General features: G+C 51.6%; 1 protein-coding gene across 20 annotated transcripts in view; it reads right to left on the reverse strand.

Moving 5' to 3' along the window:
* LOC144784508 (uncharacterized) overlaps positions 1-15,017 on the reverse strand; it is a 416,096-nt gene that overhangs the window by 127,214 nt on the left and 273,865 nt on the right. For all 20 annotated transcript variants that reach the window (XR_013601663.1, XR_013601658.1, XR_013601662.1 and 17 more), the window contains one exon: positions 3,243-3,417. The gene's annotated coding sequence lies outside the window, so the exon portion shown is untranslated. The remainder of the gene's footprint in view (positions 1-3,242; positions 3,418-15,017) is intronic.

The raw sequence follows: 15,017 nt of genomic DNA on the forward strand, positions 1-15,017 counted from the left end.
AGGCAGTGATCGCACTGCTCCTTAAACCGGAGTGGGACCGAACCACGTTTCGACCCCATGCGATGTTAAATATCGATTATAAGATACTGAGCGGTATTTTGGCCAGTCGCCTGGTGGTGCACATGACAACTTGTGCACGGAGACCAGTCTGGGCTCAGCCCTACCCGAAACACGGCCATGAACATTCGGTGGCTTTGTCAGTTACTACATGAAGCGGGTGCAGGAGACAATGAGGCATGTGTACTATCCATAGACATCGAAAAGGCCTTCGATAGTCTAGAGTGGCCATACCTGTTTCGAGTTCTGAGGGCCTTTGGCTTAGGTGAGGGGTTCGTAGCATGGATAAAGATTCTCTACTCCCGCTCGACGGCCAGGGTTCGGACGGGGGGTGCAATCTCGGTTGCTTGTGACCTGGGCAGGGGGACGAGACAGGGCTGCCCGCTGTGTCCCCTCCTGTTCGCCCTGGCAATGGAGCCGATGGCGATCTGTGCACCGACACGGGGACATTATAGGGGTCCAGAGGGGTTGGGTCAGATGCACTATATTGCCCTATACGCCCACAATTTATTGATGCTCCTCGCCAATACTACTGATGAGCTCCAGGGAGCCCGGGATTTGCTGGAGACTGGGGCGGGTTGAAGGGCTCAAAGTCAATTGGGCCAAGACCTGTCTGTTCCCGATGCGTGGGGAGCGTGGTGATCCTCCCGAGGGGGCGATGTGCGATGGGAGGGTAGCTGTTTACCGTATCTGGGGGTTAGAATTTACCATGAGGCAACTGATTTATTTGAGGGTAACATAGGGGGGCCCTGCGTACCACCAAGAGTAACCTTGACTTCAGGGCTTCTCTGCCTTTGTCGGTTGCGGGACGTGTGGCATTACTAAAAATTATAATGCTCCCCGTTTACTTTATTATTTTGTTACCCTGACGTTTTGGATACCTGGAAAGTGCTTCGCCCAACTCAACTCCATGGTTTCGAGCTTCTTGTGGGGAACGGGAAGACGGAGAGTGGCTCTGCCTACCATGATGCGCCCACGACGGGAAGGGGAATTTGCAGCGCCTGATTTCGTGGCTTATTACCATGCGGCCCAGTTCCAATGGTTCACTCAACGGTTGGCAGGGGAGCTGGGAATGGAGGCAGACCAGAGAGGCAGGGACCTAGCGCTTCGCCACTTGATTCGGATTTTGTTACAGCTTCCGGTGCGTGAAAGGGAGGTGTCCAGGGAGCTCTGGGTCTTGAGGCAATGTTGGTATAGGGCTCTGCGACGCAATAGAGGGAGCCCGGCATATGACCCAGAGATTCCGGTGTGGTTCTGCATGGAGCTCCCCCACGGAGAGGACTGGCAGCGGCTACATGATTGGGAGGAGCAGGGGATCTCCTCCATTGGAGATCTATACGAAGATGGTACACTTCTACCATTTCAAGATCTCATGCAGAGGCACAAACTGCCTGTTCAGGACTTTCTCTCACACGCCGGCGTGACGGCTGCTGTGCGCAAGCACTGGAAAAAAGGGCTGGAGTAACCACGGGTCTTCCTCCCTTGTCAGTATGTGGTCACCTCCGCAGGTAGGATCAAGGCGGTGACGTGTTTATATCGGAGGCTGATGCAGGGCTTGGACTCCTCTAGAGGAACTGCGTGCTAAGTGGGAGACTGACCTGGGAATGCCTATAGAGGATAAACCCTGGGAAATGCTAATGGAACGGGCCTGGAAGTGTTCCCGAAACGCGAGATTCCAACTCATCCAATTCTATGTGTTTCATTGGGCGTATCTCACTCCTCACAAAATTAATGAGTTCTTTGGCTCCCACGCTACCTGCCACGATGCAGACTGGAAGGGGCAGCATTCATGCACATGTTCTGGGATTGTCCATTGCTTGAGGGATATTGGGGAGAGGTACTGGACAAATTGACAGAGGTGACGGAGAGGGACTAGCAGCATACTCCAGGGGTGTGCCTGTTACACTGGTTTCCCCACACTTCCCGCAACAAAATCTCCAGTAGGTTCCTGGACTTGGGGTTAGTCCTAGCCAAGCGTGAAATCACTAGTCATTGGAAGGCGGTCACGGCCCCTAGCGCTGTGCGCTGGCTACGAGAATTTATAAAGTGGGCGAACTGCGAGGGGACACTCCGGCTCCAACTAGCTCGGAGGACTGACAATGACAAATTGTGGGACTCGGTGAGATCCTGGGTGGGGATGGTAGATCTGCTCAAAAACCCGACTGACGATGATGACTGATCTTTCCGGCTATGAGCGCCCTCTTTACTATATGAGACCGCAGCAGCAGGTAGTGAGGTGAGAGGATAGGTGGGGAGATAGAGGAGGTGGATGTATCCTCTCAGAAGAGATGTGGGCTATTGTCATAGAACTCGAATGGAGTGTTCGGAACACATAATGAGCAATAAGTACGCTGTTAGGGAAAGCAACATGTCTGAGGGGAGGGGGAGGTGGGGTCAGGAGGGGGAGGGCCCGGGGGGGTTGATTTGAGGGGGGGGGCCGGTATTCTTTGTTCTTTGCCCTGAAGAATAGATGCTGACAGTGCTTGCATAAGCAAGGAGCAACACGATTCAGCCCTGCAGGCCTATACCTCAGGTCAACTGGGATATGACTCTTGCTATAGGAAAGGCCTCACTCCTCGCGTTGAACAGACTGACGGACTAAACACGTTTAGGCGAGGTGAGGCAAAGTCATGCTGTGGGCAAAACTATCAGACAAGTGTTGCAAGGTCACTGTATTGTGTATGAATCTGTATGAGAAGTATATGAGCATCTTATGAAAACTTAATAAAGTCTGTTTTGAAAAAAAGGGATAGTGGAAAGGGTGCTTGGTGAATGAGAAACTGTCAATACATATAACACAGATTAAAGTAATAGATAGTGTGAACCAAATGGGCAAGGGCCACAGAAAGGGCGCTGATTCAGGAGGAGGCCAGAGGGATGAGGATCCGCCCTATAGTGGATCTGTGGACGGAGGTGGTGACAACGTGGGAACACCCAGGGTAAGGCTCTGGAAATGAACCAGACACAGGTTCTTGATTAAACCTGATTGAGTATTAAATTGACTTTTCCTCTATGACAATGTAAATGCTATAATCTTAAAATACTATCTTAGGGTTCTTTAAAATGTATTGATGACTTTATTTTGAGTTTTACTATATCACTAGAACCTCAGAACCTCTTTTTGTCATTATGAGATAGCATTATAGCTTAAATATAGTGTCCACTATCTCTAAATAGATACGTACGTAAAGATTTAGAAGCTGTTGATTTCAGTGTGAGATATTCAGAACCACCTGGAAAAATCACTATTGCTAGTACTTTTTTGCTAGAATTAATAAATGAGCCATCCATGCAATGGGTTTGCATTATACGATCTGGGTCCACGCCCATCTCAGATGTGGTGTCTTCAGTCATATAATTCTGGAATAAAGAATAATAGAGAAACAGAAAACACTACTTTATTGCTTTGGAGTAGAGTGAATAATGATAATTGCATTTCATCAGTTATGCAAAAAAATGTACCCAGGTACTGCTGTGGTATTTTTACTAAAGAACATTTAAATTATTAACTACTATGAAACAGTAGGTGAGTAATCGTCTACGCTTTGTACCTATAGACAGTATAGTAACATATACTGCAGGGATCTGTCTTGATTAACACCCCATTCACTGGCACAGATCCTTGTCGGTCTGCTTTACCTTTAATCCTTTGGTAGTGAAAAAATGAGTATACTGAGTTTGGTAACAAACGGAAATCTACGTTAGCCCCAAGAAATCTCCAGGTGGATGTGCACTTTAGAAACACACATGTTATGTAATTCCCAAACTACCTTGGGTTGGTGCCAGGGAATGAATGGCAGCTTAATGCACAAGTTACTTACTGGTGTAACGATATATCTGTAAGAGACACTAGTTAGTGATAGATTCCTTACCTTAAAATACATTACAAAAAGGGGGTGGGGTCGCACACTACTCACACACCGGCGGTATCGCCCCTAAGGACTCTGTTTAAAGTAGTTACGTGTTCCGCGATGCATCATCTTTCGATCTTCTGCTATCTTCGCCATTCCTGGACACGTGTTTCGGGGTATCACCCCTCGTCAGCAGGGATAGGCCGTGTTCTGGGGTTGTCGATGGCTGCCAAATATCTGCCAGGTTTAGTACCACTCTGGCGCGTAGGTGCGGGGTCCCAGGCTTGTCAGCCGGCGGCTCAAGGGAGCTTAAGTTGGCTCAGTAAACTACATTTACCACAGTCCTTAGGGGCGATACCGCTGGTGTGTGAGTCGTGTGCGACCCCACCCCCAATTGTAATGTTAAAGCTCCCTCGAGCAGTTGGCTGACGAGCCTGGGACCCCGCACCTACGCGCCTCAGTGGTACTAAACCTGGCAGATATTTGGCAGCCACCGGCAACCCCAGAACACGGCCTATCCCTGCTGACGAGGGGTGATACCCCGAAACACGTGTCCAGGGATGGCGAAGACAGCGAAGATAGCAGAGAATCGAAAGAAGATGCATCGCGGAACATGTAACTACATTTACCACAGTCCTTAGGGGCGATACCGCTGGTGTGTGAGTAGTGTGCGACCCCACCCCCAATTGTAATGTTAAAGCTCCCTCGAGCAGTTGGCTGACGAGCCTGGGACCCCGCACCTACGCGCCTGAGTGGTACTAAACCTGGCAGATATTTGGCAGCCACCGGCAACCCCAGAACACGGCCTATCCATGCTGACGAGGGGTGATACCCCGAAACACGTGTCCAGGGATGGCGAAGACAGCAGAGAATCGAAAGAAGATGCATTGCGGAACACGTAACTACATTTACCACAGTCCTTAGGGGCGATACCGCTGGTGTGTGAGTAGTGTGCGACCCCACCCCCAATTGGAACCTTAAAATACGTCACACTGGATCCGGAAAGTTTTTCTGCTCAGCAGTAACTCTGCGCGCCAGTAGGTGGCGTCCTGCGGCTCCGCGTCCGTCACTGGCATCGTAAGCGCCGAGACGACGTTACGGAGAGTACTTAGGCGCCACCAATGCACGCTGACGCCAGTTCTGTACACAACATTTTTTGTTTCTCCCCATCTCCCTGTCTCGCCCATCCCCCCTCATGGAATTTCTGTAACTCTGCTTTTTTCCTTGTCTCCTATGTTTTGATTGCGCTTGAACAAATTTAACCTGTTTGCCTGTGAGGGGGCGCTAGGTGGCGCACTGGTGAATGGCAGCCTCTTTGTAAGGCTCCCACATCCTGGCGACCGATATCCTCTCATTGATCCTCTTATCGGCATGTAATCAGGCTGCAACTGCCCTCGCTTGTTCAAGGAAGTCAGCGGAGGCTCCGGTGCGAGTTTGAAGCGGATTGGACGCTGTGCGCCGCCGGTGGAGACGTCCTGACGGGCAGCGGGGATTGCAGCTGGAGGCACCAGCGGACTCGAACGGCCTGACTGGTGACGCGAGGCCAGGGCTTGGTGGGCGCCAACTAGGCCCTGTAAGGCGCGAAAACGCCGGAGGACCACGAAAACTCGGCGGGGGAGGACGGCGGACCCGATTTTCCCTGCACGGGACGTCGCTGCCTGTAGCGCAGGTACTATCCTGTCTTTCCTGCTCCCTGAAGGTGGCTGCGGGCTCTCTGCCTGTCACTGCTGGACCGGCGCGGCATACCTCTGCGGAGAGCGGCTCCCACCTCTGCCGTCTCCCCACCAAGACTACCGGCCAGCTCTGGGTGAGTGTCCTGCTGTCCTCAGACCCTCTGGGGGCCCGACTCGCGTAACCCTCGCTGCAGGGCCGCCCCCGCTGGACGACTGTACCGCGGATGAATGGCCTTTCCCTGAGGTCTCATCGCTGGCGGCCATAACCACCGCTCCGGCCATAGCGCTTCGTTCTGACCCTGCGCCTGAACACTGGGGTGCGTGGACTGCTGGCTGGGGACTAGAGCGGACAAATCCTACTGTAATATAATCCTCCCGCCCTGGCATTGTGGGGGACATATGCGCACTACACGGATTGCTCAGAAGAGCCTGGCTTGGATCCTGTCTCTACCATCTCCCCCTCGGGGTTGCCGGCTGCATCTGGGTGACTGTCCTGATACCGCTAGACCCTCTGGAGCCCCGGCTTCTTGCTACTTGCTGCGCGGCCGCCCCCACTGGACATCTACACTGCCTGAGACTGGTGACTCCCAGACCCATCACCGCCAACTGACATCACCACCGCTCCGGCCACTGCGCCACCTCCTTGTCCTGCGACGGGACGGTGGGGTGTGACGACTGCTGGCTGGGGTCTGTGGCTGGAACTTCCTAATACGCCATATCCCCCCTGCCCTGGCATTGTAAGGACCTTACGCACACCTCACGGACTACTTTGGGAGTGCTAATCTATTGCCCTCTACAACGTGTTTGCTTGGGACTTCCTTGATCGCAGCATACAGTGGCGGTGACACTCCCACGCTCCCTGACACTCTGGACCTGCGCCTCCATACATCTACTTCTTCCTCCTGCCTGGCAGATACTCCTGCACGACGTCCACCTGTCCTGTGACGGCACACTTATTTAACTGTTATGTCTGGCCCCTGAGGGTCGCACGGAGGGGCGGCTGCACCATTGTGCCTCCGGGACACTGCTGCCTTTTGCGCCTGGGGAGCGTGTTGTATCCTACGGCACCGACCATTGCCAACACATATTTGCTGCCTGTGATTCCCCCTTCCTTACCAAGTGCGGAGGTGTTGCTACATATCGGAAGGCGGCTGGTGGGTAGGGGCTTCACGACTTGATCTGCCGACCCACGGGACTGTCGAGACGGTGGGACCTCTGCTGCCATCCGACTCGCGGCTTCCCCCGCCACTGCTGAACAGCTAGGATGGGACGACCTGATACGAGGCAACCGAAGCTTACTTTTGATGCAGCCAAAAAACTGACTCGCAACAGCCCGGACTCTCAGAAACGGATGGAGACCAACAATCCCTCTGCTAGTCAGGTGTCCACCTCCACAGATACCCAAGAACTTCTTCGTGAAATGCGCCAGGGCTTCGCAACCATCGCGGACAAGGTGGACAGGATGTCATCTCGTATGGATGCTGTAGTCCACAAATTGGAGGTCCATGAGGGGAGGCTGACGGAGGTGGAACAGCGAGTGTCAGACGTCGAGGACACCTCTGGGCAACATACGACACGTCTAGCTCGAATGGATAACCTGTTGCGCACCATAGCGGCCAAGAATGAGGACTTAGAAGCGAGAAGCCGACGTAATAACATACGCGTCGTTGGAATTCCGGAATCCACCAATGTGGGTAGAATGGAGGAATACGTGGAACACCTGTTGCGGACAGCAGTGGGACCGGAAGCCTTCTCTCCCCAGTTCATAGTGGAGAGGGCACATAGGTCCCTGGGGCCGGTGCCCAAGCCGGGCATGAAACCCAGACCCATCATAGCTCGGCTGCTAAACTACAGGGACCGGGATGCAGCTCTCCGAGCGGCTCGCTCTTCCAAAAAACTGGTGTGTGATGGTAACGAATTCACGCTTTATCCTGACTTCACGCCCATGGTCCAGGAAGAGCGACGCAAGTTTCTGGACGTTAAGGCGAAGCTTCGGGCCCTACAAATTGACTACGCGTTACTCTACCCAGCTAGACTACGGGTCACCCACCAGGCGCGCCAAAAGTTCTTCACGAATCCGCAACAGGTTGAGGACTTTATTAAACAGGTAAAACGCTCGGCTCGCCAGCGCCAGGGGGAGGCGGAGGATTCTGCTCGGGAAGATGACCAGCTTGAAGATGATGAACACTGACCCCGCTGCATCTACACCATTGGGTGTTGTGAGGTATCCTATTTGTGAGTACTGTCATAGAATACTCAATGGGATGGGGTCTGTGATTGGGACCTGTCCGTCTCCCCTACATGACGACTTGGGCGAGGGCTGAGGCCTAGGACATGCTGAAAATGTACTGTGTCGTCAGGAACCCCCCCTCTCTTCTGGCGGCTGGGATTAGTCTGCCATGGGCAGCTGCTAGAGAGAAGGGGTTGTTGTGTTGCCACCTAGAATGGTCCCTAACGGGTATCACCCATGCTGTTACTGTTGTTGTAATGGGGATTGTTCTTATCCCTGGTTGTTGAGGGGAATGGGGAGGGAAGGGGTGGGAACTAGCACTGGCGGGTTGGGGTTGCCTCTGTGGGAGGAGGGGGGGAGAGCTTGGGGGAATGTTTGGTTGATTCATGTCTTGTATGAAGTTCTGATACACGAGCAAAATGCCACAGTCCACTTTCAGAGGGCAACGAATTGGATTATGCCTCTTTTCGATTTGCGATTGGGGGGCTCACACTACACATTATTGCAGCTTAGCTTGCTACACCAGTATGGGCGCAAGACCAGATACTCGTTGTAATTTCCTATCCTGGAATGTGCGGGGGCTGAAAGATGCGCGTAAATGTAGACAATTGTTGGCCTATTGGGACAGGCATGATGTACAAGTGATTATGTTGCAGGAGACTCATATTCCCCCAACTACAGCCCCTACATTTGGTGCGAAATGGGCGGGAGTGAGGGCTTTCTCAAGTTTCTCCTCATATGCTAGAGGTACTGCCATTCTTATTCACCGAAATCTCCCATTCACGTTACAGGGGCAACAAATTGATAAAGACGGTAGATTTGTCATTGTCTGGGGGAGGTTGGGAGGGGAAACGGTCACTATTGCCAACTGCTATGCACCCAATGTTGACGACCCTCATTTTTTCCACCGCCTCTGGGGGGGTATATTGGATATAGGCTCCAAATACATGGTGTGGGGCGGGGATTTCAACGTGGCCTTACACCCGAGAGTGGACAGAGCAGATGGCTGTTCCACATACCATACTAAAGCGAGGGAGGCCCTTGAAGGGATAGTTGATGAGGGGGGGCTGATCGATAGTTGGAGGCACTTACACCCTGAATTGCTGGAGGGCACACACTTTACCTCCTACACGGGCACGTGGGCACGGCTAGACTACATCTTTGTGTCCCGGGGTTTGGCCCCGAACATTCTTGCCACTCGGCATTTACCTAGAACACACTCTGATCACTGCCCCGTTTTCCTGTCTTTGGATATACCTGGCTTTCACAAACCCCGACCACCCTGGCGGCTCCATCCCAGCATCCTGATTGACACTGTCTTCTGCGAAGAACTTAGAACTGACATAGCAGATTTCTTCCCCCGTAACAAAGACACGGTGGATAGTGTGGAAATAGTGTGGGAAGCTTTTAAGGTCACGGTGCGAGGGTGGTGTATAGCCAAGAGCTCAGGGGTGCTCAAAGATATACAACGAACGCTGCATAGATTGGAAGAAGAGCTTCGAACTTTAGAAACTCGTATGGTACAGGGGTTAGATGGGGAGACGCACAGTGAGTTCAGAGCGAAACTATCAGAGTACGAAGCGGAAGCACAGAGGGAAGTACACTTTAAGGGAAAACACTGGCGTGCCCGTGCTTATAATGAGGGAGGGAGACCGGGTAAGGCGTTAGCTATGGCTGTGAGGCTGGAGCGAGGTTCGAACACTATTTTGGAGTTAACTGCAGCGGATGGGACGGTACACAGAGACAACGATGGCATACTCAACACACTCCAGACACACTATGAACAGTTGTACACCTCGCGGGCAGCTGGGGAATTTGACCTGGACGGATATCTGGGGGATATAGCACTTTGCTGGATTAGCGATGTCCACCGACGGTTTCTGGGGGCGCCACTCGAGTTGGAAGAGATACGAGATGCCATCATGTCCCTGAGCAACGGGAAGGCGCCGGGTCATGATGGTCTCCCCGCGGAATTTTATAAATGCTACGTGGAGATTATGGCTCCGGTGCTACGTGAAGTCTTCAATGATGCCATGGAAGTAGGGGTACTCCCGAGATCGATGCGAGAAGTCATTATTACTTCTTTGCTTAAACCTGGGAAGATTGCCACCCAATGCGACTCATATCGCCCTTTATCTTTATTGAACTGCGATGCCAAAATTCTTGCGAAGATCCTTGCGACCAGGCTTTCCTTACTTATGACCACGATTATCTTACCAGATCAGTCCGGCTTTGTCCCCACGAGATCCACGTCACATAACCTCCGCACGGTATTCTCCCTCATTCAAACTGTTCATCCGGAGATTCCCCTTGCTGGGGTTTTTTTGGATGCCTCAAAGGCATTCGACTCTGTGGAATGGGGATTTCTATTCGCAATCCTGCGGAAGATGGGATTCCCCCCGGTTTTTGTGGCCTGGGTACGGTTGCTCTATACCTCTCCAATGGCGAGAGTATTTGCGAATGGACAACTTACTGCCGCCTTCGCGATCACGAGAGGGACTCGACAGGGATGCCCCCTTTCCCCGTTACTTTTCGCGATGGCCATTGAACCACTGGCCTGTCGCATCCGACAGCTCCACAAGCCCAGCGCCTTCAATTGTTTTCAGCGCCAACTCTCAATATCATTGTATGCCGATGATGTCACACTTTACGTTAAGGACCCCCAGGCTAATCTCAACTCGCTGTTGCGGGAATTTGTTACCTTTGGATGCCTTTCAGGTGTCTCTATCAACTGGAGCAAATCCCAGCTCTTCCCGCTGACACCGGCGGTTACCGAATTCCCACTAGATTACCCGCTCGAGTGGTGCACTTCGGAACTCCGCTACCTGGGGATCCAGATCTCCAGAGACAAAGAGGAGACATTGCGAATGAATTACGGAGTAGCCATCTCCAAATTGACGGACTCGGTGACACGGTGGATTAAACTGCCCTTGTCTATGGCGGCGAGAATCTCCCTAGTCAAGATGGTGGTACTACCGCGATTCTTGTATATGTTCCTCAATATTCCCTATCACCCTGGCGCATTTTTTTTTAAAACCTTACGCTCGGAGCTTATCCGACTGGTGTGGGGGGGGAGGCAGGCTAGGCTCCGCTGGGCAATCTTGACACAACCCTATGGAGCAGGGGGCTTCGATGTCCCAGACTTCGAAACATACTACTTAAGTGCACAGGCCCACTACCTCTATCATTGGCTACGCCCAACTGCTTTCATGCCACAGGTGGCAGCGGAGGACTGGATTGCGCACCCGCTGCCACTGGAGGGAGTGGTGCATGCCCCCACAGCCACGCTGGAGATGCATTCCAACACTGTGTCCTGTACAATAGAGGCGTGGCGCAAGATAGGGGCGAGATTACGAACCCCATTGCTGTATTCGACTCGTATGCCACTATCCTACCACCCACAGGTGACTCTCTTGCGGGAGGTAGGATTCCGCCGAATGTGCAAGAGGTTGGGGGTTGGGGTATGGGGGGACCTGTTCCGAGATGGGAAGTTCCGATCTCGAGATGACTTCTTTGGAGATGGCGAACATACCCCACTGGAACTCTTCTACTACTTACGACTCAGAGAAGGCCTGAAAGCCTTATTACCTGATTATCCTCATGAACCCCCCAGCTTAGCCCCTCTCACTGTGGTGTTGAGCAGCCCTGATGGCGCACACCTGGTTTCTAAATTGTACAAATGCATTCGGGAGGAATTACCAGTAGTAACTAGTGCGGCTAGAGGGCACTGGGCAGGTGATTTCGGGAGGGAAATCACTGATGCCCAATGGCGGTACTGCTGCGAATTGTCAGGAGAGGTGATGTCTAGCTGCCGCTTTAAAATCATCCATTATAAATTCCTCCATAGGGTGTACTACACACCGGCTCGGAAATTCCGGTTCGGGCTTGCCGATTCAGACAGATGTGAGAGATGTGGTCGGGAAGGAGCGGACTTCTTCCATCTATCATGGACCTGCCCGCAAGTACAGGACTACTGGACACTGGTCTGTGAGGGCCTGTCCCACATGATAGGTACTGCATTAACCCCAGACCCGATGTTATTCCTTCTGGGCCATACAGCGCAGATAGCAAGGACGGTTCGGAAGTTCACTAATGTAGCGCTACTGTTGGCTCGGAGACACTTGGCATGTAGATGGGGCCGAGGTCGTGCTCCTAAGTTTAAGGCTTGGCTGCATGATATGATATACTGTCAGGAACAGTACCATGTGTTTTCAGAACTGGTACCATTGCGCTCGAGACCAGCGGACATTTGGGGTCCCCTGCAGGCCTACCTTATCGCTGACACATCACAGGGGGCGGAAGACGCTGAAAATATTGCCACAACACATGCACAGACTATTTGAATTACCTATTTTCATTTCACACCGTTTGGCCTGGGCAGGGAAAAATCTATTGGAGGCCTGTTACAGTGTTTGGGATGTACCCGATATCGAATCCTCTCTCCAAAAAAAAGCTATATATTTCTGGTTTGCTGCATTGCCTTTGAAATGTTGGTAGCATGTCTTGCATCAATGTTCTCCCTCCACAGGTACTGTTTGGCGCCACTGCATGGACTTGGCCTCCCTGCCTACTCTGCTTTTTCTACCTACCTGCATCCCAGCCTCTGATGGAACTGCATTGTTCTTTCACTAATATGAAATGCCTCTATCCCCCTACATTCCAGACTACGGCTGTATTCTCCTGACTCTGTTCTGTCCTATTACGCATGCGTGATTGTATATTATCCTCCTTTACCCCCCTCAGGTACTGGTTTGAGATTAATGTCTTTTATCTTGTGTGTATTAGCTATTGATTGAACTTCGCTACACTCCCTGGATATGGGAGTTCACTGCCTCGTAATGCCCTGCTACAGGTGTATCGCTGCCGGCCTTGTATGGTTGTAGGCGCACTGCCGTGTATGAATGCTTGGATGTTAATAAAAGTTTATAATCCAAAAAAAAAAATAAAAAAAAAAAAAAATAACCTGTTTGCCTGTAACTCCGATCCTCATGTAAAGGGCTCTGATACCTCCGGGTCTAGCCAGCGCTATATAAAACTCAAATAAATAAAAATAAAATTAATAAAAACTATTCCGCGCCAAATGCAGAGCCATACAAGATACTAACAATTGGTGCATAAAACTAGGGCCCTAAAAGGGATGACCTTAACCCTAGTAATCAGTTCGCATAACGGGGACGATGGGCGGGGCGGTAAGGAATCTATCACTAACTAATGTCACTTACATATATATTGTTACACAAGTAAGTATCTTGTGCATCTGAAAGAGGAACGTTAGTGATAGATTCCTTACCTTAGAATAGATACCCCAGCAATACCAACCCCGGTGGTGGGTCTGCGAACAGGATTACACTAAAGTTCAAGTTCAAGTTCAGGCATTTATAAAGCGCACTACTCACCCAGAGGGTCTCAAGGCGCTGGAGGGAGGGGTTTACTTTTTATCGAATAGCCATGTTTTCAGTTCTTTTCTGAAGGAGATGTGATTCTGAGTAAGGCGGAGGTGGGTGGGGAGTGAGTTCCAGGTCTTGGCAGCCAGGAAGGAGAAGGATCTGCCACCCATGGTGGTTTTTCGGATGTGCGGGACTGCGGCGAGGGCTTGATTGGATGATCTTAGTTGGCGGGTGGGATAGTAGAAGGACAGTCGGGTGTTGAGGCATTCTGGTCCTAGATTATAAAGGGACTTGTGTGCGTGGGTAAGAAGGCGGAAAGTAATTCTTTTGTTGACGGGAAGCCAGTGGAGGTTTTTTAAGTGACCGGTGATGTGCTCTTGGCGCGGGATGTCTATTATGAGTCTCGCTGATGCGTTTTGGATGCGCTGGAGTTTTTTCTGCAATTTTGTTGTGATTCCGGCGTAGAGTGTGTTGCCATAGTCCAGTCGACTCGTGACCAGTGCATGGGTGACAGTCTTTCTTGTTTCGAGGGGGATCCAGCGGAAGATCTTTTTGAGAATGCGAAGGACGTTGAAGCAGGAGGACGATACGGCGTTGACTTGTCTGGACATTGAGAGGGAGGAGTCTAGAATGAAGCCAAGGTTACGTGCATGGTCTGTGGGTGTGGGCGCAGATCCCAAAGCGGAAGGCCACCAGGAGTCGTCCCAAGCTGAGGGGGAGGATCCTAGGATGAGCACCTCCGTCTTGTCTGAGTTGAGTTTTAAGCGGCTCTGTTTCATCCATTCGGCTACTTCTTTCATACCTTCGTGAAGGTTGTTTTTGGCGGTGTTGGGGTCTTTATTTATTTATTTTTATTTATTTTTGACATTTCTAAAGCGCAACAAATACCCGTAGGCGTCTCGGCGCTAAAACTGCCCTTATTTTCATTGGGGGAACTGGAAAACATGGTGGAAAATTATTGCTCAAAGAGCCAAGTTTTTAGTTGTTTACGAAACTGGAAGAGGGAGGGGCTTTGCCTGATATGTTGGGGGAGGGTGTTCCACAGTTTCTGGGTTTTCTTTGGTGAGGGAAAGGATTAGCTGGGTGTCGTCGGCGTAGGAGATGATGTTGAGGTTGTGTTGACGTGCGATGGAGGCGAGGGGACTCATGTAGACGTTGAAGAGGGTGGGACTGAGTGAAGAGCCTTGAGGTACGCCGCAGATGACTTCGGTGGGCTCTGAGTAGAATGGGGGGAGTCGGACTCTCTGTGTTCTCCCGGCTAGGAATGAGATGATCCAGTCCAAGGCTTTTCCTTGTATGCCGATGTTGTTGAGGCGTTGTATGAGGGTGTTGTGACAGACAGTGTCGAAGGCGGCGGAGAGGTCGAGTAGAATGAGGGCCACTGTTTCACCGTTGTCCAGGAGTGCTCGCATGTCGTCGGTCGCTGCAATGAGGGCGGTTTCGGTGCTGTGTTTGGCTCGAAAGCCGTTCTGTGAGGGATCCAGGGAGTTGTTGGATTCAAGGAAGGCAGCTAGTTGGCTATTGACGGCTTTCTCGATGACTTTTGCCGGGAAAGGGAGTAGGGAAATGGGTCGGTAGTTTTTCAGATCTGAGGGGTCTGCTGTTGGTTTTTTCAGAAGGGCGCTGAGTTTGGCGTGTTTCCATATTTCTGGAAAGGTGGCGGAGTCGAAGGAGCAGTTGATGACATCGCGGAGTTGGGGAGCGATGATGGAGTCAGCTTTGTTGAAGATGAAGTGGGGGCAGGGGTCAGAAGGTGAGCCAGAGTGGATTGAGTTCATGAGGCGAATGGTGTCTTCAATGGTGATTGGGTTCCAGGAGT

Source organism: Lissotriton helveticus, chromosome 10, assembly GCF_964261635.1.
Source record: "Lissotriton helveticus chromosome 10, aLisHel1.1, whole genome shotgun sequence".
Taxonomy (NCBI): Eukaryota; Metazoa; Chordata; class Amphibia; order Caudata; family Salamandridae; genus Lissotriton; species Lissotriton helveticus.